This window comes from Rhinolophus sinicus, chromosome 6 (genome assembly GCF_057876585.1).
Source record: "Rhinolophus sinicus isolate RSI-liver-muscle chromosome 6, RSI-T2T, whole genome shotgun sequence".
Lineage (NCBI taxonomy): Eukaryota > Metazoa > Chordata > Mammalia > Chiroptera > Rhinolophidae > Rhinolophus > Rhinolophus sinicus.
Genome location: NC_142506.1, coordinates 67,482,195 through 67,509,061, shown reverse-complemented (window position 1 = coordinate 67,509,061; position 26,867 = coordinate 67,482,195). Strand labels below are relative to the sequence as shown.

General features: G+C 42.1%; 1 long non-coding RNA gene across 1 annotated transcript in view; it reads left to right on the top strand.

Annotated features, from left to right (window-relative positions):
• The first annotated feature begins 6,866 nt into the window (after positions 1-6,866).
• The window catches only part of LOC141567941 (uncharacterized), a 33,477-nt gene continuing 13,476 nt past the window's right edge, over positions 6,867-26,867 (top strand). The window contains exons 1-3 of the long non-coding RNA XR_016021582.1: positions 6,867-8,170; positions 9,576-11,446; positions 25,764-25,997. This is a non-coding gene — a long non-coding RNA (uncharacterized LOC141567941). The remainder of the gene's footprint in view (positions 8,171-9,575; positions 11,447-25,763; positions 25,998-26,867) is intronic.

The window sequence follows — 26,867 nt, the reverse complement described above, 5'->3', positions numbered from 1 at the left end:
CTTGATTGATAATGATAAACAACCAATTGTTAAAAGTTCTACAAATGTGTCATTGTGTCAGTTTCCCTCTAATGTAATCTCCACTAACCACGTATGACAAATACAGGAGAGAAGATGCTTGTAAATTAAGTCCAGGAATAATTCTGAAAAATATAGTACAATTATATCATATCTTTGCTAGAAACTCGGTGTGTTCTAGCTGGATGAATAGTGGCAGGCGTGTCCTTTCAGGGGTGTAAATAATAAATTCATAAAGATCACTTAAATCTAACCATAATTTTCTACGTTTACCTAATAATGTTAAAGATGGTTTATCTCCTTTTCTGGTAGACTCATTTTTCACACAGTATGTTTTGAAAATTTAAGCCATTTGATTTTCTACAAATATGTAAATATGAAAGGACAGCAGCGCAAGAGTGAAGGTTTGATCATTTGGATGGAAGAAAACTTTCTTTTTTACTGTGAAGCCATTTTTTCATTTCTCTCTCTCTCTCTCTCTCTCTCTCTCTCTCTCTCTCTGTATTTTAACATAGAGTCATTTCTGTGTGACTTTTTTTTGGAAGAGAAATAGTTATAAAGAATAACTGAGTAGTTCAACATTGTTAAAGTATCTGGATCATTGCTACACATTTAGTAAGGAACATTCTTATGTTGGTACAAACATAATGTCTCAATGAAGTCTTTTGTCCTTTTTCTCCCCAGTTATGATTTCAGTGAATCGAGTTGCCACATGGTCCTATTGTTTGAGAAACAAGCCGATCTATTAATATTTCTTAAAAGAAAAAAGTACTGTGAATTGTTAACTGAATATGAGGTATTGGCCTGTTTGTTCTTTTAAAATGTAGAATGGAGGAAATATTAACTAAGCCCTATACAATTATTCCCTTTGGTTAAAGAAAAAAAAAAATAGAATAAAAACTTAAAAAAAAAAAAAAATCTCAGAATCTCAGGTCTAGAAGAAGCCATTAATCAGAGATCAAAATCAATGCATAAATCCTTTAGAAAATTAATCCACACGTATCGTATGGCATATATTTGATGAGTAACTTATGCTAAGGTATTTCATTTTCATAAGATTTATTGAGCAATGTGATATGTAACTGTAATGGACTCTTTTGGCTGGACTCCTTTCTCAGCCCACAAGCCACCCGTGGAGAGGACGCAGTGAGCTGCTCGCTATATTAGGTAAGGTCTTGCCTGGCCAAGTGTGCTCTAGAGCGTTCGTTCCCGAAGGATAAATCCTTATCAAGGTGATTTGGACAGAGTAAACCAAAATCCATGTAATGAGGATCACAATTCGGCATAAAAAATTTCTATCAGCTTTCATATTCTCCAAATATAGTATTTTATATAATATTAAAGACATAAGAAATAAGCTTTTTAGTAGAAATCAGTTTTGTACCTAAAAATTGTTAAGTTCTGCTAATCTCATTAATTTTACATTTCTGTGTAAAATAGAAACCTAGAAAGGTATCATAACTATATTTGTATCATAAATCCTTTTTTTTAATTCCCACAGACTGTACTTTGTAACACATTTTATTTACTATTTTTCAGCCCCCTGTCACCATCCTAATCATTCAAACTTTTTTTTTATTATTATTGTTACAAAGCCAGTGTTTGCTCATGGGAAATAAAATTGTATTATATACATTGTTTCAAACAGGTTGATGCAAAAACCATTTGGTATCCTGTTGATTGAAAGAACAGATGCTTGTATAATTTATGAAGCCAGAAATGCATTCACAGTATCTTCCAAAAATAGTAAGGTATGCAAATAACATCGTTAGTAGGGAATGAAGTCAAAAAGCTTGGGAAACTAGGTTGTGGACTGAATTTTGAATGGAGCATAGAAAATTTGAAAGATGTTATCAATATTCTAAAAATATGATTGTAACACTCAGCTTATAATGGAACATGATATAATCATAAAGTAATATTTGATTGTTTTACGTGAAAAATAGAAAACCCTAGCAAGTGTTTTTATGATTACGCATAGCGGGTCTCTTCCACTGACGAATTTTAAACAATCTGTATAAATAAGAGATCGGCCATCTTTACAAAAACTGGTAGGTTTTTCCTAGAAAAATACTTATTTTCTGTTATACACATATTAGTCTTAATTTTCCAAGATTAATTTACATGATTAATAATAACAACAGAATAAGACAAGTTGTGTTACTGACATGGTAATCTTTCCTGGGGGTTAATTTTAAAATTATTTGAGTTTTAGTCAACATGTCTGTCTTTTCCAAACTGAGGGATTAATCAACCGTTCCTGAAAGTCTTAGATCAAAGGAAACGACATTTCTTTGCTAAAAATAAACAGTGCTGAGCATGTTATTGGCACTGTTTGTGGAAGTCACCGCGGTTGTGCTATTGAAATAATGTTTCTTCATTATGAAAAGAAATCCTAGCTTCAAGTTTGATGTGAGTTTTTCATTGTATTTGGTTCACCCCAACTTGACACTATCCTTGGGGCCTGTTCTATAAAGAAGAGGTTTTATTCTATTAAAAAAAGATGTTTTCTTGTAAATTGGTTCTTTCAATGTTTAATTGTTCACAAAGGAAGGAATAGTTTTGATAGTCCCATAGAATTTAACTTCAAAACAAGCTCCATGGGTTTTGGAGAAATGTAGTAATGTATATATTTTCATTCTTTCTTTTCCTTCTTCAGGAAGAACTCTAAATAGCAGAGCAAAGAAACACTGGGATATTTTTCTAGTAGATAAACCTTGAAACATAAAAGCATAAATATTTGATGAATGTTTGAAGTACAATAATATTTAAACACTAGTCTAATTCTGTGTAGAGCTAATGACAGATGTATTTGATTTAAAATACTGCATGGCGTAAGCTCAAAGACAAGAAACTATTTTGAAGGTGATCAGGAAAAGTCATCCTGGGAACACTCTAGTTCCACACGCTGCGTTGGTGCCTTAGGTGAATCAAGGGTTCCTCAGTTGAGGAGAGTTTAAAATTAATTGTAACTTGTAAGGAGACATCAATCCTCTCTAGAACTGCCTGTCTTCCAGGAGGGCTCCCTGCCTGTCAGTCAGTACCACCTGCCAGGCAAGAAAGCTACACAGTTGAGTGCTGATCTTACTGGGGGTGTTATGCTGGTGAGAGTGAGAGAGAGACAGAGAGAGAAGGGGGAGGGAGAGGGAGAGATTTTGAGGCCATGTAGAAAAGAAATCTAACATTTCTCTCTATCTCTATCTCTATTTCTATCTCTACCTCTATCTCTATCATCTCTATCTATCATCTATTTGTCATCTTAGAAGTGAGTAAACAGCTATGTTTGAAGGGAAAAGGCATTAGAATTTTAGGAGACCTAGATTTAAGCCTCTGCCCCTTGAATAGTAGGAGTACCAGGCTATTCTTCGTAGAATATCTATTATAAAGGATTATTTAGGGGGAAAATGAACCAGTGTATGCGAGGACGATTTGGTTATCCAGCTGCTGTCTGGGAAGTTAGGGCTCCGACAGGTCCCGTAAGCCAGCCGGTGCGGGGAGCCTCCCCACCCCGACTCGTTGCCTTGGCTGTTTGTTGTGTTCTTGTTTCACACAGCCCAGGAAAGCCCACCTTTAAAATTGCTGCAAGTTACCTGCATAGAAAACTTTGTCCGTGTACACATAGTTCATAAGTATACATTCTCTACTAAAGAAAGGTCTTAATCCGGCTTGTGATACTAGTTAATATGAGGAAAGTAAGGTAAGCAAAAAATATGGATAATTCTAGGCTTTTATTAAAAGTGATGCTCATATTGGAACTATGGTACTTCTTTTTTTAAAAAAACTTTCGCTATTCAATTAAACTCTGTAAATATTTGAGGTAGCACAGTTTTTCAACAAACAACACCCAAATGTTGATGGCAGTGAAGACTTCCAAAAACAAACAACATAAAGATGGCGACAGCGTAGATTTCCAAATCTTTCCAGAAAATGCAATTTTCTTATAAGGGCTCTATCGGTGCCAATTGGATGGATTTGTCTGTGAAAAATACTTTTAAATCACTCACAGTGTATTTTGGAACATGTGTATGGTATGGTTTTTTTATGTAGAAATCCAGTTAATAGGTATATTAAAAATCCGTCCATGTCTTCTCGATTGCTAGTAACTTGGCCAAATAGTACAAAGGTTGTGCTGGGAATGCTCTCCCTCTCCAGAGCCAATCCATGAGACATTGTACAACGTGAGTAGCGTAGAATTGTTTCCACGGTGTCCAAAGGGAGGGGGACCTGGACATCTCAGCCCTTTGGTGTCAATAGCAGTACGGTGATCAGTGCTTAAGAAGCTCTTGGGAGCAGAATTATGGGCCCCGCCAGGGAGTCTGTCTCTCAGGAGTAGAGCAGGTGGAATCTGAGCCTGGCCTGAGTGTGACCAGGCCGGATCACTCTGCTTTCTCCGTGAAGAACGGTGTCCTCTCCTTCACCGGGGTGCTCTCTGCATCTAGTCAGTTTCTGCCCTGTGATGCTTTCACTCTTTCTACTGAAGTAGCCACAAGTCCCAATAACCACCCAGAATGAGCATTTCTGTCATAGGTACTTTGTATAATTGGTAAGGTGAGCAAGCTAGTGCTAGAACATGGCATGAGATTTCGTGTCCTGAAGAGAGGAAGAAATCCTCCGAGAAAATGGCAGTGGACGTGGGAGAAAGGTCTTGGCAGCCCACAATGCCAGTGAAGCAGGCAGCCCACTTACTAACCAGTTTCAGAGATGGTGTGATTTCCTTTGAGGGTGGTGGGTGCAGAGGGAGGGCAGTGGCTGTCTTTCTAATGCAACATTTTCCACTTGTGACGTTTTCTGATAGTCTTTCCCTTCCGTGTGTCCAGATTGATGCCCATGGGCTTAATTTAGGTCAAGGCACCAGGCAGAGGAAAGGACTGGAGGCTGACATTGAGATGCTCTATTTCACACGCTTGCCCTCTGGAAGGACTGGCAGAGGCAGTCACTTAAATTACATGCAGGTCATCAGACAAGATAGATAATCCATTCCTAACACTGACAGCTTCGGCCTCCCAAGTCCCTGTGGCCCTTCCTGAGTCACGTCACACTCTTTCTCCGTGGTCCTCTGTCAGTTCATGTTAGGGTTTGCTGTATTTCGAAGTGGTATTTCGTGGATTCTGTGATCCTCTTGCTCCCAGCACAGAAATTGCTTTGGATTATTTATGACCTACTAACCTTAAGCAAAACTGAAATGCTTAACGTTCTCACAAGCCAAGGGAGGAGCAATAAAAGCTAAAATAAATCTGGCCTTGGTGCAACTTGGCTTTATCCTGCCCACACAACCCTCCAAAATTACGGGGAGGGGCCTATAGGAAGCTGTTTATCCATAGATGCTCGGGAAACTATGCAAGAAGGAAAACGGCTGCCATCAACCTGGAATTCTCGAATTACAAACAGTGTGTGCTTAAAAAAAAATGACATGGCACACTTTCTTACAGAAAATGTACAGTCTCGGTACTGTTGAATCTCAATGTTAAGATAAATGTCTTCCAGGCAGGGAGTAAGTCATGAAAATAAAGATGTGGAAGGCATAGGATTGGAATCTATACCTCGTGATCGAAAGCGCACATGCACTAGCAGAAAACTAAGTGGAACCAGTAAGTAGAATAATTTTTCCATATGGAACAAAAGTAATTTAGAATATAGGGCCCTAAGGTTTATTCTCTTTTCTGACACTAGGGAACCTGCAAGCAGGGACGCAGAGGTCGTATTTCCAGTTGTGGAAAATGTGAGCTGCTTGGCTTGAAGCTGGACCTATGCGATGCATGCAGCCAGGTTTGCCCAAGGAAGAAGAGCGATCATGACTGTACGTACCCCTGCCACTGCATGTGTTCGCTGAGAAGACACTGAATCTAATTTCTTCTCGCTGTAAGTGGATCATCTTATATTTCAGAATTTTAAGTGGAGTGTATTCTGCAAACGACTTCTAGCAAAGTATTTTGGGAAACAAGCAAGAACATGGCGAGGCACTGCAGTTAGTGGAAACCGCCCCAGGGCTCTGCTTATTCTTTGGCTAAATGAGTATTTTCTGTTAATCCACACTACACAGTTTAGGCCTTTGTGTGGGCAGATGCAGCAAGAGAGGGGTAGGTGTGATGATGTGTGTTGACCTGACACTAACCCCGCAGCAGGCAGGCGTCAGGATGGGGGTGGTACGCCTTCCGTTGTCCTTGATCACGCAAACACATGAGTCCCCGGCCCCCGGTAATATTCTTCCCAGCAGTAACGCAGAAATGCCTACGAATGAGGCCCCTGCTAAAGGGTCTTATTCTCTCGGAAAAATTTGCTCATTTCAAAAGCATTAAATACTGCACAATTCAGATTAATGACTGGTTTATATTCTGTTTGTCACCTCAGTATGTACGTCCAGGAGATCACTAACCCTTTTCCTCTAAAAAAAATCAGTTTCCGTGTAAACAACTTGTCTAGAAAGAATTAAACAATTAGTGTCTCTAAAATATTCTGAGTGAAATCCTAGCGTGTACAAGAAGTCAGGGTACATGTTTTACTTCTCTGTGAGGGACTTGCCTTGGTTATATAGACCATGGTCACCTCCAAATCAGAATCGCAAATTGCTGTGTGTTGTCTCACCCACGGGGAATTATAACCACACTGGATGCCAGTTATGTGGGTGCAATAGCGACTTTCTGTCCTGGTTTGGCTACATCCAAACTGACTTTTTTAAGATCAATGATAGAAAACTATTCAAAATGCCTCTAAAAACATATTCAATAGCGTTGGTGATAATTTAAAAAACAGGCATAAATCACAAAACACTCTTGGCGAAAGGGGATATGAAAAGAATTTAAAAAAAAGAAAAAGAAAAGAAAATGTTGGGATTTTCATATCCAAAATGGTTGGAAATGAATAGTTTTTCAGAATGTATGGATGGTATTTACCTTTCAGAGTATTAATGAAATCTTTGTGCCATAAGCTAAGAAAAATGTGTTGCGCCGGTTTCATTTATTATTTGTTTAGTAGTTGCTAAATAAGAATTCTTGGAGGAAATTGTACTAATTTTATAACCCTATATTAGAAAAAATATTAAGTACTAAAGGGTAACACTGACTAACATTGATTTTAGGAAATCTAAGAAAATTCTGTTTAAATACATTATGTTTACCTACCCTAAGCATAGCAATATTTAAATTATAAGATAGTGTTTTGATTGGATACCTCCAGCTACTTGGAATAACAAATTCTCCCTGTCATTAACAGTGAGATTATTTCTTCTCTGGAACTGAGCCAACATAGGCATTTTTTTAGCTTAATGAAACAGATCCCTTTCTCTCACACATCGTGATGTGGAGGTTTGCCAGACTCTTGGTTGGAAGAATCACACTTCTTCATTCTTATTCTTCTGAAATGGCTTAAAAAGCACAAAATGTACGACTAAAGCTACTCTGTTATTTCTGTCTCCCAACCCCTTCTGATACTTACAGACACTGTCGCGTCAGCAGGATTCTGGGTTTCAGGTTGCTTCAGTGAACATTCAACGCTGTCGGTGAGTTTGGAATTAAAGTCAAAACCATCGACCGTTGATTGTACCCTATGGCTAACCTTCACCTACTCCACGCCCTACTCCAGAAATTGCTGGAAACCGGAAACCAAAGCTGGACACACCAGGACATCCTCTGCCCTGGGCGGACATTATTTTTTAAAAGGTCACAATCAACATTCATTGCTGTCGGTGGGTTGAACTGTGTGGACAAGCTCACTGAACAATGAATGCAACTGTGGCCCCGCTCTCTGCAGTCTCAACCCGGAGAGAGTCCATCTTTGAAAAATGCACTGAAAGTAGGAAAGTGGTTCTTTACTTTTCACATCCGCCCAGCTTTTAGGCTCATCTATTCAATTTATATCGTATGGGCAGGTTTCAATGAAAAAGGCAGCAGTTTACACAGCAGTAATACTTATGTGCATGTCCGTATGTTAGAAACAGAACTTTTGGGGCAAAAGGTTAACATTTTGTTCACGGATCTATAGCATAACCATCTGAGTTACCAGCTTCCTAGGGTCGAAGTGTGGGTGAAGACGTGAGGAAGATGCCAGCACCTGTGTAATTGGCACCCATGCCCTTCAAACGACAATGACCCTTAACAACATCCGTTTTCTGCATCATTGGTTAGATTTCCTGGTCAACTTATGACAGAAACACCAGGTAATTTTGACTTTCTCTTGCTGTGGGTGGGGACTGACTCAAATATTTCCTCTTGCTATGGAATTTGCTAAGGAGGGAAGAAAACATACATAAAGAACTATGCAACTATTGGAACACTTAAGAGAGTCTTATAGTAGATTGATTTCTCAAATTAGATTCAAATTTAAGGTTAACTTGACCCAATTGGTTTGTGTTCCTCCTTCTAAGAACCTAGTCTGTACCATTCGACTTACGAGCATGGCCTATTGATTATGCCACTATTTATCAAGAATTTTAAAATGTTCGTAAACTTTAAATCTGTCATTCTACGTCTAGGATTCTCTCTATGTATGTGTGAAGATATTCAAATCAATATTATTTTTAAGAATTTAATAATGAAAGCAAGCTACATGTGCAACGATGGAGAAATGGGGCAATGACTTTTGACAAGAATATCATAGGAAATAGTAATGACCCAACAGTGTTTTAATAGATGGAGAGTCTGCTAATAATTAAGTAAAACTCAGACTGATGATTAAATCTCAACTTACTATAGTAGCCGCCATGGGGAAGCTAATTATCCTTCCTAAGCCCCAATTTTCTCAGCTATATAATTGTTATAATATTCCCTACCTGAGAGTGTTGTTTTGAGGATAAATGAAATAATTCACGTAATGACTTTTGTATAATGTCTGACACTCACTGTTTAGTAGTAACAGTAAACTCTAGCCTGTGTGTGATAGGATCCCATTATGGAAAAGTTAGTATGTTTACTGAACTCTCAGTGCTAGGATTTGGGTCATTTTTTTTCTCCTCTGTATTACAGCTTTCTTTTTCTTCTTTGGTTTCACAGTGATAACATCTACCTCTTTACTGTCCTAGAAGACTCTAGGTCTTGGTTCAAAATAATCACACCACAAATTATGCTTCCCTTTTGGTCAATTGCAAAAAAAATGAAATAAAGTTACATAGGATTATTATTTACTTTATTTTTATTGAATTCACACAATGATATACTGTTTCTTTTAATCCTCACAAGAGCTAGGAAATACTATTTTTTAAAAAATAGTATTCTTTAGACGGGGATAAAACAGTAATATGTCTGCTGTCTGGGAGAGGTATGGCTCTAACCATCAAGTTCCCATTCAAAATTTGAGAACCTAAGTCTTTAATTAATCGCTATTTCTAAGAAAAGGAAGACTAGCATATTCCTTTCAAAACAATATCGCAGTCTGAATTAACTTTCACTGGCATTTAAGTCAAATATAAAGACATGGTCTGAGAACAACACATGTACTCCCAGCTCTGTATTTAGAAGGATAACCTATAATTTAAGTGACCTGAGACCTGTTTGTTTTTTTGTTTTTGTTTTTTATCAGAGAAAATAATCTCTGTAAATTAGAGCTTTTATCTGTTTCATTTGCAGCTCCAACCCGGCACCAAGAACCATGGCAAACACATGATAAGAACTCAATAAATATTAGTGGAGTGACTGACTCATGAACACATCTACTCAGCAAGCAGAACCTTCAATGACTGACTCATATGATACGATGCTTTAGGCCAGAAGCTATGAGTCAATGTTGAGTCTTCCTTGAAATGTATTTTTTTCCCAGAAAACTACATACACAACAGTGGCCTTTATTTCTACCCTCTAGAGTGGAGTCCTGACATTTACTTATATATTTTCCATATATGAATTTAGCTACTGTCTTTCTTCCAATCTCATAGGAAATTAATGGTAAGACAAACCACCATTGTATGAAGTAGTGAGAAAAAAACGAAAGAACCCTGGCCCTTGTAATTTTAAAATGTCACCAATCATAAGACACATCTCAATTTCAGAGATGTTAAAAGGTAAAGAAGATGCATCTCAGAGTCAGTGAAATACAGTATTTGTCTTCAGAAGTCTACCATTGATGGTTTACCCTCCTTATATTATACAACAGATATAATTAATCCTGGAAAGGCAATGCGAGCAAGAAAACAATGGTTGAGACGTATGGGGAATGATTTTAATTCCCCCCCCACAAATAAACTGCATGGTTTGAACTTTATAAGTGTTTAAGCGATTTTCAAGGGTTGTTTTAACTATACATGATTTTTACCCTAGATACTGACTTTAAAATCTAAGTTTCCCCTTGACCTTCAAGGTAAGAAAAACTCCTCGTTCTAAGCAGATTTTTGTTACTTTCTAAGATTATAAATTACAGCTAGTAAGAAGAATGACCATTTATTTAGCAGCCAAATTTGTATTTTTAATCCTTTCTTTTACTTTCCACAATGCCATCGCCACCCAATATAATTTTAATGGATCTTAATTGTATTTTCCAAGTCACTACTCCATCCTCTTCCTACTGCCTCTGGGAAAGCAGATTGGGAATATTTTCAGGCTCCTTTAAACCACCCTTCCCTGCAAAGTCTCCTGAAAAATCAACACCAAGTAATAAGAAAATATTCCACTGTAGTCACTGCCTGAGTGTCTCTCAGCCCTGGACAGACAGCTCGGACCCGTGTGCAGAAAGCCTGGGCTGGTGGCACCAATTCACACAAAGCCATTTGTAAGATGCCTGGTCTGTGCCATCCATCCTCTTACCTCAGGCAACCCGCCGTGCTGCTTAAGTGCTAACACATGCTTTGCAACTGCAGGAAGGGGTATGGTTTACAGATTAAAATTAGATGCAGAATTCAATTGCTTGAGCACAGCAGAAAAAACGGGGGTAGTGGGAAGGGTGGGGACAATTCGGGCATGCCAATACTCACACACACTCAATTCCAAGACGTGGATTTCCATGAATTTCCATTAGCATTCTTGGGTTCAGGTCCTGCTTTCATCACTGAGAGTCCCTTTCAGAGCAATAACACATAGAATCTATCAAAGATTATGCAGCCCCATGAAAACGCATGTTCAAAAGGCAGAATTTATGGCCGTGAGAGATCTCTGAGTTAAATACCAGAGCTCCTTTTAGAAAGCCAAGTAGAGTCGTTTAATGACTACTAATGACATTTGTAACTTTTCAGTCGGCCATAATAAGAGTAATCAGATCGCGGGCTTCAGGGTGTAATGTGATCACCTGTGCTTTTCAGAAAGGAATTTCCGTGCACATGGACAGCTCGGCACAGCTGGCCAAGAACACTACTGGTAATGTCAGACGAAGGGGAGGACACAGCACCTTCTCCAGATCACTAAATGCCTCTGCAGCTGGTAATCACCAGCTAACACAGCCGTTAAGATAGATGCATCTTTGTGAAATTAAAAGAGCCAGTCGTTGCTGAAACCACTGGAAAAGGAAATGAGTAAGTCCGTCGTGTGTACTTGGTTGCTTTAGAGTCTAAGGTCATAAAATGAAAAGTTGTGCACTCTTCCCGTCAATAAACATGTGTTGGGAGCCTAGTTACTTACTTACTGGCATTTTGTTAAGTGTGGGGAGATACCATCTCCTGTGAACTTGAAGTCTGGTGGCAGAGCGTTTCATCACATAGCGGCATAAATAGAGAGCTGTAAAGTAAAGAGCTAGAGAGTAACAGGGAGACCACCAGAACATTTAAAAAGAGGAAAACTGTCAAAGCTGAGTCTTATTAACTTGCAAAGCCAGGGAACACACGAATGAAGACACTCACTAACTCTGTCACCTGACAGGAGTATTTTTGGTGATGTGCTAAGGTAGGAGTGAAAACAAGCTCTGCAAAGATGACAGATGAAAGCAAGGTGTGTGCAGGGCTGGGCAAAACACATCTCACAGCGTATTGGTCAGTGGAGAGTCTGGTTAGCTCCAGGAAGGGTTTGGTACACCAAGGTCATGCAAAGTTCATGGTCTTTTATGAGCCTCAGCTGGTTAGAGCTAGCTGTGAAAAAATTTGGTTTTGATATCTTCCAGGCAAGCGCTGCTCTAGTGGAAATGTTTCCATTTACAGATGCAAAAGATAACGGGTGAAGGAGTCGGGGCTGTGGGGTCAGGGGACGGAGATAGAGCACCCCAGGACAGGAGAAGTACATGTACAGACGGCAAAAGTGGGATAAGAATGGCAGTTCAAGGAGAGGGTAGAGACCAGCATGGCGTGGCTGGAGCTCCAGGCTGAGGAGGTGGGCTGTGGCGAGACCATGAAAGAATGTGTGCGCCATGTTTAAAATGTCTGCCTACTGTCCTAGCAACAATAGAAATCCCCTGAAGGATTTTAAAACAAAGGGTAGGGGTAGGGGTTGGAGGGTAGTGGATGGTCTGATTTGTGTTTCAAAACCATCACTTTGGTTACAGTGTGACAGATGAACTGAAGGGTTTGCTAGTAGGAGGCAATTATCATTGTGAAGGAGAGAGAGAGAGACAGAATTAAAAACAATGAGTCTGGATGGTTTCAACATTGAGAGAGTGATAGCGTGAGGGGCACCCAAATGTCACGCTGCCCCATAGTTCATAAATATCACACCTATCCCTCCATCCTGGGTTTTCTCTGTCTTGGAGACTGTGGTTAGCAGCCTCTAAAATGGCCTCCACAATCCCCATCAAGTGACGTGTGCAGTCACCTCCTCTGGAGTGTGGCCTGGATCCAGTGACTTAATTCTAACCAACTGAAAGTGCTAGAGGTGACAGCGTCGCTCCCAAGACTAGGTTTCTGTCTTGATGGTTGTCTCTTGCTGTCTCCTGGACACGCTCTGTGGGGACACCATCTGCCGTGTCCTACACAAAACAGTCTTGTGGAAAGGGTCTCATGGAGAGGGGCTTACGCCTGCCAACAGCCCCTGGAGCGAGCTTGCAAGTGCATCCTCCTGCAGTGAAACCTTGAGATGGCAGAAGCTGACCCATCACGGTGGCTGCAGCCTCCAAACAGCCCCTGAGCCAAGAGCAGCCCCGCCGAGCCCTGTGGGATTCCTGACCCACACCAACTGTGAGACCGTAAGTCTTTATTCGAAGTGCTAACGTTTGCAGCGATTTGTCACACAGCCAGAGGCGGCTTCCGGAGGGAGATCGCTGCTTACGCTGGTCGCCCTCCTTGTGTCACATTCACTTTTTAAAGCATCTCCATTGAACTCTTCACACGTCTTCACTATTTTATTTCTTTTCACTTCCTTACTAAAGCTTTTCTTAAAACGTTGCTTTTTTGCTGAAATTCGTGTACAGATAGACATAATAGAAAAGTTCATTGTTTTATGTTCTAGTGGTTTCAAGATTGATCAAAGAGAAGAGAATAGGGGGGTGAAGTACGTATAAACAGTTCTGTGCTGTGGCTCGGGGGCATTCTGCTTCGGTAAATTCAGCACGTTCATAGAGCAGATAAACTCAAATACCAGAAAGTATATTTATCTTCTCTGTTTTGTTCCTTGTTAGTCATCTTAATACAAACCCTGGTTGTACTTATTAAATGCAGAAAACTCTGCCTTTGGGTTTTGGCTGTAATTATGTCATGACAAGAGAAAGGCTTTTAAGTCTCACTCGTGATACGTGGCCACCACAAAATAAGAATGAGCTTTGGGCATATGTAAAATAGGAAATGAGCTTCTTTCCATGAAAATCTTGTCCCCTGGATGCTGCGGGGCGGTATCTGCAGTAGCTCTGGCTCCATCCCCACCGCACCCCCACCGTGAGGTCCTTCTCAGAGGTCCCAGCAGATTCCCAAGCCCGGGCAGACAGAGTGCACCGGCCGCCCTCCGCTGCCTCCTTGCTGTACAACCAGAGCCAGTTGCCTTATGTCGCTGTTCTTCTGGTGGGGAGAGTCCCACCCCGCGGGCACAGCACCCCTGCCCACGGGGACCCCACGGCTGATAGATAGCAAAGGCTGCCGAGCAGATGATGCTATTCCGGGGCATCTGAGACATTTCACACGATTCCCATAACAGTGTGTCCTCCCTGACCCCTGCTGTCAATATCAGCTATGGCGTTTCTGCTGTCATTTCCCATGTGCTATTGCCAAAGCTACAAATAACTTGACTCTGACTTGACAAATTGGAGCTAAACAGAAGCCATATGGTTCTCGGGAGCATATGGGGTGGTTGCCCCTCTCCCACCTCTCACACTCATAACTCAAGGTCTCAGGGTAAAAACGAAGTGCCTTCAGCTCCGCCTGCAGCTTTTCTCCCCATAAAGCCCAGGGAGGTGTCTTCGGGGACCCTCCTGGGCGGGCATGGCTCTGGCGCCCTATGTCCTGCTTCCTCCTTACAGGACGAAGCTGGCCTCAGGCGTTTGAAAGCTGCCAGAATCCACCAGTACCCTCAGTTCAGATTCTCTTTTCTGATCGGCATTATTTTTTCAGACACGTGAGTTCTCTACACGACAGGTATTATGACCTTAAAACTACTCAAACACACTAGCTTTGCAAACAGAATGAGACTAAGAGTGACTCATAATGTACCTAAATTCCAAAATCTTAGGACAGGATTCTTGTTGAAATCAGGCAACCTAGGCCAATCAACAATCACCTGATTGGCTGAGGAGGCAGAGTCATGTAAATCCATGACTGCTGATTGGCTAAGAAGGCAGAGTCATGTAAATCCATGACTGCTGATTGGCTAAGGAGGCAGAGTCATGTAAATCCATGACTGCTGATTGGCTAAGGAGGCAGAGTCATGTAAATCCATGACTGCTGATTGGCTAAGGAGGCAGAGTCATGTAAATCCATGACTGCTGATTGGCTAAGGAGGCAGAGTCATGTAAATCCATGACTGCTGATTGGCTAAGAAGGCAGAGTCATGTAAATCCATGACTGCTGATTGGCTAAGGAGGCAGAGTCATGTAAATCCATGACAGCTGATTGGCTGAGGAGGCCACATAAATTCATGGCAGCTCCAACTGAAATACTATAATTAAGAGCGTAGGATGGATCGCTTTCCAGGAGAATGGTGGGAGGGGTGGCGGTCGTTCTCTGCACACAAGAAGGCATCCAGGTACAGGAAGCATCCCAGCTGCCATGGAATGGAACGAACTCTTAGGTGATCTAAGTTGAGTGGTTTATAAACTGACTGCTCATAGGATGTGACCTTCTTCCTAGAGAGCAGAGATGTTTGTTCAGATGCTGTCATTTAGATGAGCAAAAGCAGAGCTACATTCGTTCTCAGTCTTGGTATGGAGGCTAAACTTTCCACAGCTGTTTAGTGTTTGGTATATGTAAAGGCTCTTTCAAATGCAAGAAAGGGTGAGTACATCGGGGGAGTCTAAGTTACCCCATTATAAACTCTTAATAACGTCCCTCGTGTTAGGTTCTTAGATTAGCTATGTAGTCAGGGAAGTGCTTGGATGGAATGAGTTAGACAGCAAGAGAGCTTGGGTGCCTGTTTCCATGATGCAGTGCCCAGGGAAAATGCCAAATAAAGCATCAAGTCCTGTGGAGACTAAATCCGTTCTCCTTAGAAAGACTATCCCAGCCAACTTGAGGCAAGTGATCAGGCTCAGGAGACACAGGCCTGCTTTTGTCCCGCACACCCAGGGTTCAATGCCAGGCTTTAGAGTTCACGTGTCAGGTGATGTGAGTTGGGGCCGGTTCCCCCACACTCTGCTTCAGCTTCCTCACTTCTGCGCTGCAAGTGGTTTTCAGCACTAACCTCAGGAGGATGTGATGAATGTAAGTGAAGGCTGTGCGTGTAACACAGAGTGCTGCCTGGCGTATAAGAGGACTGGACGAATGTTAGTGGTTGCTGTTAGCAGGAATCTTGGGCACTCAGAAGCAGCAAGTCTCTAGAAGCCATGGGGAAGTTAAACGGGAGGGGAGGGCGCCCATGAGTCTGAGCGGCACCAGCGGAAACATTAGTGCTCAATGTTCCATTGCTGCTGTGAGTCCTACTGAGTGTAACACTGGTCCCGCCCTCTCTCTCTCGTGCCCAGGGCTTCACATACAGGCTCGGAGCTGGAATTCTGAGGTCTGTGTCAAGCTGTCGGGGGATGCCTTATCAGACAGTGTAATGCAGAAGTCAGTTTTGCGTAAATGGGAAACTTTCTCCCCTGAGTTTACTCTGTAGCTACTTTTAACTAAAATTGAAGCATGGCTGTTACTTAGCCAGTCAGTGAGAGTTTTATATGCATCTTTTATAAGAAAAAAAAGTGTAGGATTTCCCCAGTTCTTCATTAGGGGATATGAATGTAGTGTAAAGAAGCACACACACACACACACACACACTCACATGTTAGGTTTGGGGTCGTCAGGTTAACATCTGAATTTCAGCCCCACCATAAAAACAGCCATGATTATTGCACCAGTCACAGACCTTTTGGGTCCTCAGTTTTCTTATCAGTCAAATAGCACATTGGGTTAGTGTCGCTGATTTGTGAGACCCGTTATAAAAGGAAATCTTCCCAGGAAGCCCTGTGTGTAGAACAGACATGAGTGATGCTTGTTTGAATAAACCGGGGAGGAGATCAGAGATCGTGGAGTCCCGAAAAGTGAGGTCTCGGCCCCTTGGTTCCTGAGCAGCCCCTGGCCTGGGGCACAGGTCCACTCTGCTGGACAAGCGCATGTCAGAGGCCTGTTCTGTTTTCACCTGAGTATTTCAGCCAGAGGTCCCACCTCTCCGAGCTCTATGAACACACCTTACATGTTCTTTACTACACCTGTGGCCTCCTGTTGTCTTCTGTATATTTTGTTTCTCCCCTACTTTTAAAGCTTCTTAACGTACATTCTTAAAGGTGTGTCTTAATTGATTTTAAATAGAATAATCAGCAAACCACTCTCAAGAAACCCCTTTCAAGTCTGATGAAAGTACGAATGTGTGCGTATTAAGCAATCATCAGAGGGTCAGTCTCAAAACTCAAGGGCTTGCTCTCACTTTTGGGGTGTGAAGTTGCTCTAAATTGCCTGTTGCAGATAAGAAAGTATTTTTCTCTTGGAACTCACGTTTTATTACAATTAGCGACTATAGCTTATAGTCTGAGGTGGCAGTGTTTGGAGGAAACAAGCTGGGTTTGAAGTCAAAGAGCTGGTTTTAAATCCAATTTCTACTAGTTGCTAACTCCACGAAATTTAATCCGATTATTCAACTCTTTGAGCCACGTGCATAGATAAAATGTTCCACTGCATTCATTTGAACTTCAGAACAACATATGTCCTTAAACACCTTCGTGTTTACCTCCTAGCTCCTTTGTCACTCCCTCCAGCCCTCTTGGATGGTCCCTCTTCTTCTTCCTCACCCCTCATCTTACCATCCCCTGGGGCTCACGTCTTGGTCATCTTTCTTTGTAGAATTCTCTGGATGATCTCAACCAGCCCGAAGGCTATAAATAACATCTATATCCAGTGATTCCCAAAGCTAATCTATAGCCCAGCCCTTGTTCCGCTCTCCAGACTTATATACCCAACTGCGCCTGGGACATCGCCACTGCAATGTCCCAGAGATGTCATACTTCTAACATGTCCACAACCAAAGTCCTTGATTTCCACCCCCAAAATCTGTTCCATGATCTACTCTTCCCGCCTGGAAAGCAAGTCAGTCACGGAACGCTATTGGCCGTTCCTCACAAAGGCCACCCCTCTGGGCAGGGCCACCCCCATTTCTGTGTGAATCGTTGCAATGGCCTCTTACCTCGCCTCCCTGCCTCACCCCACCCACTCTCCCCAGCTTCCTTCAGCCACCTACCTACAGTCTCTTCTTCATAAGGCAGAGAGAGGACATGTCTTGAAAAGTCAATCTGGTTATGCTGCTGCTCTCCTCGAAAGCCAGCCACAGTGCCCACTTTATGCAGAGAGGAAGAACTTTATCCAGTGCCCACTTTATCCAGAGAGGAAGACCCCATCATGGTCTATAGGACCCGACACGGGTTCTAACTTCATCCCCTTTTGCTCTTCCCCTGTGTCCTTCCCCGCAGCCGCACTGGCCACCGTGCTGTGATTCTAACAGGCCAGCCATGCTTTGGATTTTGAACTTTGGTGAGCCGTGCCCTGGAACTGGACCCCCTCCTCACAGACAACGTCACAGCCAACTTCCTGTCCCTCTCGGGTCTGACGGGGCAGTGGCTTCTCACTGAGCCTGCACTGACCACGCTGGTTATGAAGTGCACGTGCCCCATTCTAGCCCCCAAGCCCCTCACTTGTATTTATTTTTCTTTATCCCATACCTTTTAGCTCCTTCAAGTAGATCCCATAATGTACGTGTTCACTGTGCATTCTTATTGCATAATTTTCTCTTCTGCCGTGGAAACGTAAGCTCTATGAGGGCAGAGATGCCTGCTCTCTGCATTGATGCCCGCTAACTGCCTACGGCAGTGCTTGTGCATAGCAGGAGGCGACACAGTTCTGATTGGCTGAATGAATGAATGAATGAATATGTATTTTGAAGAGCTTTAGTGAGGCTTCAGTCAAATGATTTATCTCTCACAGTACCTGGCACAGAGAAAAACTAACCAAATACTTTTGTTCTTAAGCAATTTGCTCAGAGTAAATTCTGGGGTTATTAGTTCACTGAAACTATTGTTTTCATCCGATGGGAGACGTTCCCTTATACACAGTTTTGTATGAGTCTTGAAAATGATTGGGTTGCATTAAGGAAATGTAATTTGTGGGATTTGTGTTTATTGAATCTCATGCTTGTTTGCATGATGATAAAATTTTTCTTGTAAAAAGGTTTTCCACGAGCATTTTCTCAAAGCAAGATTGGCTGTGCTGTAGTTTTTCTGTCTGCGGTGAATGGCCCATCACTGTTGTCTCGCAGGCTGTCTTTCCCTGAACTTCTGTAGAAGACACTGTCTCCACAATAATTAGCACACTGCATTTTGAAGATTTTTAAGAAGTAACTGGCACACTTCCTTCTCTCTCTGGCATATGCAAGACTTCTAAGAGTGAATCCCATTCCCATGTTCATTCTAGGTATTAACAGAGTGTGGACAGGGCAGACGAAGGGTGTAAAACCTTTGCAGCTGTGACAAAAAGAAAGTGGCAACTGAATGAAGGCTTTTCTATTGTTAGAGAGATTTTGAGCTGATAGCACAGATGGTATCAGCACATGGAAAACAAGATTCTGATCTAAAACACCTTATAAAAAAAGAAGACCATTTATCATCCATTTAAAGGGTAGTGAGTTAACAAGGCTCCAGTGTGAACGCTCTTGCCGCGGGTGGAAGGTTTATGGCAGTGTCACTTCCAGCTGCCAGCAGGTGTTGTGCTGGGTGTCAGTCTAAAGCCCCAATTCATTAATGTTTGCCGCCCCAGCACTGTACTCTTTATGACAAGAAAAACAAGAAGGAACAGTGAGTCTCTTATATGTAGCCCATAAAACTTCGCACTCTGACCTCAACTATATAAACCAGAAGTGAAAGAGGCAATTGCAAATCTGACCAATAAAACTGGTAAAGCGCCTACATGCTGGGATTAGAAGACTGTGTGTCTAGGTTCATGGGGAAAAGAACAATTTGCAAATTCCTCTATGTAGGGGATCCCAGAACTGGTGTCGTCCGTATTCTTTGCAGCATTTCAGGCATGTTTGTGGATGATTGGCAGGCCGCCAGGTGCCTCCCCCCGCCCCCAGAGCTGGATTCCCTGAGGAACTGGGGACACCTCCTGCGTAGAAAGACAACATTAGGGAACGGCCACTCTGTTGTGGGGCCTGGGTCTAATCTCATGGCGGTCAGTTTCCTTCTCCTCATCAGGCCTGAAAGACCCATATGTGTTCTAGAATGAGAGAGGCCCCCGGTAGAGATGAGAGAACTTCTTTATACTAAAACACAAACACTTTGGGACACACACTAGCGCACAAGGGTGTAGAAAGGAATCTTCCAGGCTTCTCTCAAGCAGGAAGCTTTGATGTACAAGGACCTCACCGTGCATTGCTCTGCTTGGCCCCGGTGGGGCTGGTGGTGAGTTTCCTTACAGAGAAGAAAACAGAAAACCCCTAGTGTTTTGCTGTATACAGGGCTAGAACAAATCTTTTGAAAAGTTCCTTTTTATATCCTATTGGACAGAGGTGAGGGCAAGGAAGGAGACTATTGCTCGGAATGAGGACCGGGCCAATGCCTCTTTTGCTTAAGAAAACTCCGGAAGGTGTGTTTGGGTAGCTTTGGGTAGTTAGGGTAGGTCATGAAGGTTGACGTTGTCTTCTAGAAGCACAGGTAGAGCATCGGAGAAAGAGGAAAAGGTCTTTCAGACGGACAACTGACCCTGAGAAGATGGTCATGAACCAAGTACTACGACTTGACCAGGAAGAAAGTTTAGTCTTTACTCATATTCATTTCATGTTTTTGTATTTATTATATCCTGATATAGTCTACAAATACTCCAACTGATTGTAAAGTGCACTGCACACAATAGCTTTTATTTGCAGTTCCATTGATGCGTTGTGGAAAAAGTGGCGTGTTCAGTATGGGATGAAGCAGGGTGAGAAAAGGGGGAGTGGGAACTAGGGACTCGGGAGAAGAAAGCAGTGAGGCTGGGTAAGCCTCCTCCAGATTTAGGCAGCGTTGTAAAATGACTCCTGTGGCTCTAATGAGATCTCAGTACCGTGACTATGTTGTAGTCCATGGCAAAGTAATTTTGCAGCTGCGCATAAGGTTATTAATGAGTTGACTTTAAGATAAGGAGATTCTCCAGGTTGGTCTAATCTAATTGCATGAGCCTTTTAGAAGCAGAGACTTCTCCTGCTGGCGGTAGGAGAAGTCAGAGAGATTTGAGGTTTAAGAGGGATTTCACCTGAGGTAGGTTCATTGTGCTGTTGCAGGGCGCAGGTCGAAGGACCTGAGAGCAGATTTTTTAGGAGCTGAAATGGACCCATGGCCGACAGCCAGACAGAAGAGTGGAACCTCAGTCCTACAACCACAAGGAACTAAATTCTGCCAACAACTTGAAAGGGCGTGGAAGTAAAAACAAAAGAATAATAATAATAAAGAAAAGGAAGAGAGGTAAATCCACATGAGAACGTGTGGCCTATCGCAAACACAGAATGAAGGGTAACGATTCCCACATGTTTCAGATAAGGCTACTTTTTCCGGGGCCATTCAGCCAGGTCTTCAGCAAACTCTTACTTCATGGCAATGGAGTCTCCATGGGTGGCCAGGAAGGTGGTGGCCAGTCAGGAAAAACCTCCTACCTGTCTTTTTTCCTACTTGCCATTCTGAGATTAGGATAATCTTTACAGCATAAACATGGTTCTAGGCGATCTTTCATTTGGTTTATATGTAGAATTAAAAGTAGATTTGGGGCCGATCTGAAGTGAGGGCTTCATCTCTAAAGGAATAATGATAGATTTTCCTCCCAGTTTGTTTCAGTTCTGCGCAAGCTATCACACAGACTAACACTGCTGCTGTCGAGTCCCGGTTTGCCTACTCGGCCAGGGGTGAGACACACGTGACTGAGTAACCCATGTCCTGTATCCCCCGTGGTCTCTCTGGGCTTCCAAAAACTCACCGGAGTCCTTTAGGTGCCAGTGGACTGTGGTTTGTGAAAGAGTGACTAACTGATCATTTATTGCATTTCTTTGATAGCTCAGACCCCCTGAGAAGAAAACGTGAACCACGTATTTTTTTCCTCAATCAAGTCACTTTATAGTTTTAATTTAATTTTTAAATTAAAGTACAGTTGACATAGAAAATTATGTGAGTTTCAGGTGCAGATATTTATCCCTTACGGAGTAACCACCAGAGTAAGTCTAGTAACCATCTACACTGTACAAATTTATTGCAATATTATTCAACTATATTCCTATGCTATACGTTACATCCCTGTGACTAATTTATAACTGGAAGTTTGTATCTCTTATTCCCCTTCACCATTTTTTTTTTGTCCATCCCTGCAGCCCCCTCCCCTCTGGCAACCATCAGTTCCTTCTCTCTATCTAGGAATCTGTTTCTGTTTTGTTTTGCTTCTTTTGTTATACTTGCATATAAAATTAGTTTCTGAGAGCTGCCATTGTAGTTTGGATGTATGAGACCTGCCATTTGGACTCCTTCGAGGCTTTTAACTGAAAGGTCTCTGGCAGAGAAAACTCAGAGAACGCTGCAAGTCCTTTCTCCTCTTGGCTTGATCCACTCAGTTGGTACCCAAAACTGATTATACGATATATCCTGGAGTGTTTCAAACAGCTCCTTATATCTAAGCAGATATGGAGAAGGTTGTGAGTGGCAACTTGGGATTCTTTCTCAGACTGGGAATTCCTTTCTGAATCATATCGTAAGTGTTCATGTACAATGTAGGCCTGACGAGGATTTGATTAAGTTACTTTGTACCACGTGTTCTGGGAAAGTGTTGATGACTGAGTTATATTAGCTATGTTGAGAGGTATTTTGAAAATAGAATTTAATTTTATAGGTGTCCCCTCTTTTGCATGAGTGGTTCTTTTTTAAAACATATAAATTAGATGATAAAGATTTTCCAATGGTTTTTATTGTATTTCAAAATACCTGATTGGAACTGAGGTATAAATATGCAATGCACTACATTTCCCCTGCAATTTACATTGCCTGGGAGATAGAATGAGTCCCTCACTTTCTGTTTCCAACAATAAAACATTTATGGGGAAGTTAATATAGAGTACTCTTCGTATCTCCAAGAAGCATTTTATAATCTCTTCAAAGTCAATAATTTTCTATAATTTATAGAGCACTTTGAAATTTCTTGGCATGTTTTTACTTACTTTACCTTATATTTACAATAACCCTGGGATGTGGGAAGCTAAATATTACCATCTTTATTTACAAAAATAGAAGCTGAGTTTGAAAGTGAACTCTCAGCAGAAAGAAGAATAGATACTCTATCTTATAATTCTTAGTCCCGTGCATCTTCCTCTAGACCAGTCAGAGAGGAGAGAAAAAAATAATAAAGTTTTGTTTATCAGTCAACTGGAGTACCCCATCTTAACCCGTTCCAGTAAAACATTTTCCCTAATGACGAAAACAGCACAGGAAGAAAAAACTGAATCAGCCTTAAAAGTACTGAAATTTTTCTCTGCGGTGTTAAAGCCTTCTCGAAGCTTCTCAAGCAAACATAGAATCAATTATAAAAGTGAGAGCCAAATTAATTTACTATTGATAAGTTCTTTTTTCCTTAAAATCATCCTGCATAATTTCTTCTCTTACTGTCTAAAGATTGTAGGAGAAACCCAGACTACCAAAGAATCCTGTAATAAACCTTCACAAGCAGGTCATTCCAGCGTTATCCTAATTTGCGTACTTTATCTTTGCATCATGATTCATTGTCAAAATAAAAAGTTAAAATGCTTTCGAGTAACACAGTTTTGGCAGATTACTAGTTTAGAGATTGCTGTACTGTTCTGTAGAGCCTAGATGCCGTGGGGCTATGGGGTTAGCTGAACAAAAAATGCAAAAAAAATGTAAACAAACACAACTGGAAAAAAAAAAAAAAAAGTACAAACTCGAACTGGAAGCCAAAGGAAACCATTGCATTGTCACCACTGAGAAATAGCAGAAGAACCTGGATGGGGTCTACCAAGACTCCTTTTAAAAGAGAACCAACTCGTGTCCTTTGCTTTGTCTTTCTGTCTGTCTGAAATGCTGACAGGACAGAAATGGATGGATGCGTTCCATTTGCCCAATTAAGTCACACGGCTAGCTCAGATCCAAGCAAAATCCACTCCAAACCCACTGCGAAGGGCATACCGACAAGGGTACGCAGTACAGAATGTGGGGCGCGTGAGTCTTGGGGGTTTCTGTCTCCCAATGCAGTATATACACATAACCTCTAATAATGATTTGAGATCAAAGTGAAAGCATGGGAATCTTGCCAAAACATGGTGGGAATTCAATCATCTGGGCTAGATGGCGGGCCCCACGAGATAGTCTGGGTCCCGCAGTGCTGACCGCCCAGGAAGGAGCCCTCTGACAAGCTGGTGGCTTTGCTTGTGGATATGGAGACCCCCAGAGAGCTGTCAGGCATTTTGTGCCTGATGAGCCGTGGAGCCACGGGTGCTCCTCTGACGGTGTTTTTCCAGCCAGGACTGTGGGGAAATAACAGACACACAAACCCCTGGAAGCTTAGGTAGTGGCCTGGGATGCTGAGCTTCTTTCTAGGCTGTTTTTGGGGGTGTTGCTCAAATTCCTTAGAGAAAGCCGGAGCTTCATTTTAAATCAGTCCGCTCTGTTTGGCAGAGGATTTTTCTTGCTCTTTAGGTCCGTCTTCCCACCTCCACTCTTTGCGTCAACATCCGTGGTTTGTTTGTGTGTGTGTGTGTGTGTGTGTGTGTGTGTGTGTGTGTGTGTGTGTGTGTTTTCTCCTGTCCCTTTAAGTGTCACTTGTCACGAGTACAAGTCCCAGTCACTTGCTTGGCCTCCTCTCTGTCCTGATCATTACACTCCCCTGCCCTCGGTGCTTCCTTCCCACCCGCCTCAGATAATCGTGCTCTTTATTGCAATGGCTTCCTGAAAAGGAACACGTATAACGAAAGCCAAGGAAGATGATGACAATTTTAGAAAACCGTTACACCCCAAACGTACTTCTAAGTAGCTGTTTCATCCTAGGCATTTTGCTAGCTCCCAGACACGTGCAAAGACAGGCTATCAAGCAAATACTTATGGGTCTGTAATACATGCTATGAAGAAGTGTGATTCCATTGTGTGAAGCATTTGGCCAGAGATACTTAGAGGAAACAACCTAAAGGACACATAGGGGAGGTAGATGGAGGAGACATGCCAGCCAGAGAAGGCCTGGAGGGAGAGAGAACACCGCCAGTCTGAGAGCTGAGGGGAAACTAGCATGGCCGCAACTCAGAAGAGAGAGAAGAAGACACTGTGCAGCAGGGAGGAGTTACATGAAGTAGCACTTGGAGACCACTTGTAAGAGGACCCCAGGGCCTAAGGGGAGATTGATGGGTTATCCAGAAGGCAGACATGATCGGAGCTACATTTTCCAAAGATGAGGCTATGGATTGGGGTGAGCTGGGAGGGGGGCAAAGCTGGGTGCAGTTATGAGGTTATTCCAGAGGCCTGGAGGAGAAATTGCAGCGACGTGTGTGCCGTGCAAGTGAGTATGAAGAAAAAGGATTGAATTCTTTAGTTGCTCAGACATAGACACTGCAAATACGGGGGCTATGGGAGGAGAAGGTGTAGGTCACAGGAGAACAGAACAGCAGCTGCGTCTGAGAAAGCAGGGGCATATAACATTAGGTACGCCATGTTGTGGAGGGTCCAGAATGCCAGGATGAGAGAGCGGTGCTTATTCTGATAGGCAGATGGGGTCACTAACAGTTCGGGGGCGTGAGGCGGGATGACTGGAGTAATACTTTACGACGGGCAGACGCATACTTTATGGCATTCCTCAATATTAAAGTCTGTTGAGTTTAAGCTTTCGCTGACTTGGAAATATTTTTGTCTGCCTTACCTCATCTTCCACTGGACTTCAATAAAATGGATCTTTCATGTAGGTCATGAAATTCAGTCTGTGTTACTTGTAAAATTCAAGATGTATCCTCACAAGACGGAGGAAGGAGACAGCATGAGCCAGGCTCCTCGGAGAGCGTCAGGAGGTTGGTGACTGAGGCAGCCTCTGAAAAATACATTAACTTCTATTTTTACCTCCAACTGGACCTTGGAAGAAAAGACAAGGGGACCAGTGGTGGGCCAGAGCAGAGCTGTATCACTGCCAGGGCTTGGAAGGTCTGGCCACAGGCTCTTAATAAAACTGTCGTTGTGATTCTCATGATTTTTATGGTTGGTTTTTTGTGTTTTCTTTTTGTTTGGTTTTCTTTTTTTAACTCCAGCCCAAACCTCTTCTCTGAGTTCCAGTCTCATTTATCCAACTCCGTGCTTGACCCAGTCGGATGTCTAATGGAGATCTGAACTTGCGGAAATCTGTGCTCTGGATTTCCTCCCTCAAACGCCCAAGCATCTCTGCTGGCAGTCACCATATCTTTCCACGAGAGGCGCCACTCTTCACCCAGTTTCTCAAGCCAGAATTGTGGGAGGTATAAATGGGGTCGCCTCACTTACCACAGGTAATTTTCCTGTTTTTTTTCTTTTCTAAACACATCACCCATTTTCCCCACCCCCACTCCCCGCCTCTTGCAACCACCAATCTGTTCTCTGTATCTATGAGCTTGATTTGGGGGTTTTTTTTTTAGATTCCACATATGAGATCATACGGTATTTTTCTTTCTTTGTCTGACTTACTTCACTTAACATAATGTCACAAATGACAAGATTTCATTCATGTTTATGACTGAATAATATTCCATTGCATATATATACACCACAACTTTTTTATCTGTTCTCCATCGATGGACACGTAAGTTGTTTCCATATCTTGGCCATTGTCAATATGCTGCGATGAATTGGGGGGTGCAGATATCTCTTTGAATTAGAGATAGTTATATATATATAAAATATCCAGAAGTGGGATTGCCAGCTCATTAGGTAGTTCTATTTTTAATTTTTGAAGTACCTCCACACTGTTTTCCATAGTGGCTGCACCAATTTGCATTCCCACCAGCAGTGCGGGCGATTCTACTTTTCCCCACAACCTCTCCAACACTTGTTATTTCTTGTCTTTTTGATAACAGCCATTCTATCAGGTGTGAGGTGATACCTCATTGTGGTTTGAATTGCATTTCTCTGATGATTAGTGATGCTGAGCGTCTTTTCATGCACCTGTTGGCCATCAATATGACTTCTTTGGAAAAATGTCTATTCAGGTCTCTGCCCATCTTTCATTTGGGTTATTTGGGGTTATTTTGCTATTGAATTGAATGAGTTCCTTATATGTTTTAGATATTAGCCCTGTATCAGTTATGTAATTCGCAATTATTTTATTCTGTTAGTAGGTTGCCTTTCATTTTGTTCATGCCTTCCTCTGCTGTGCAGAAGCT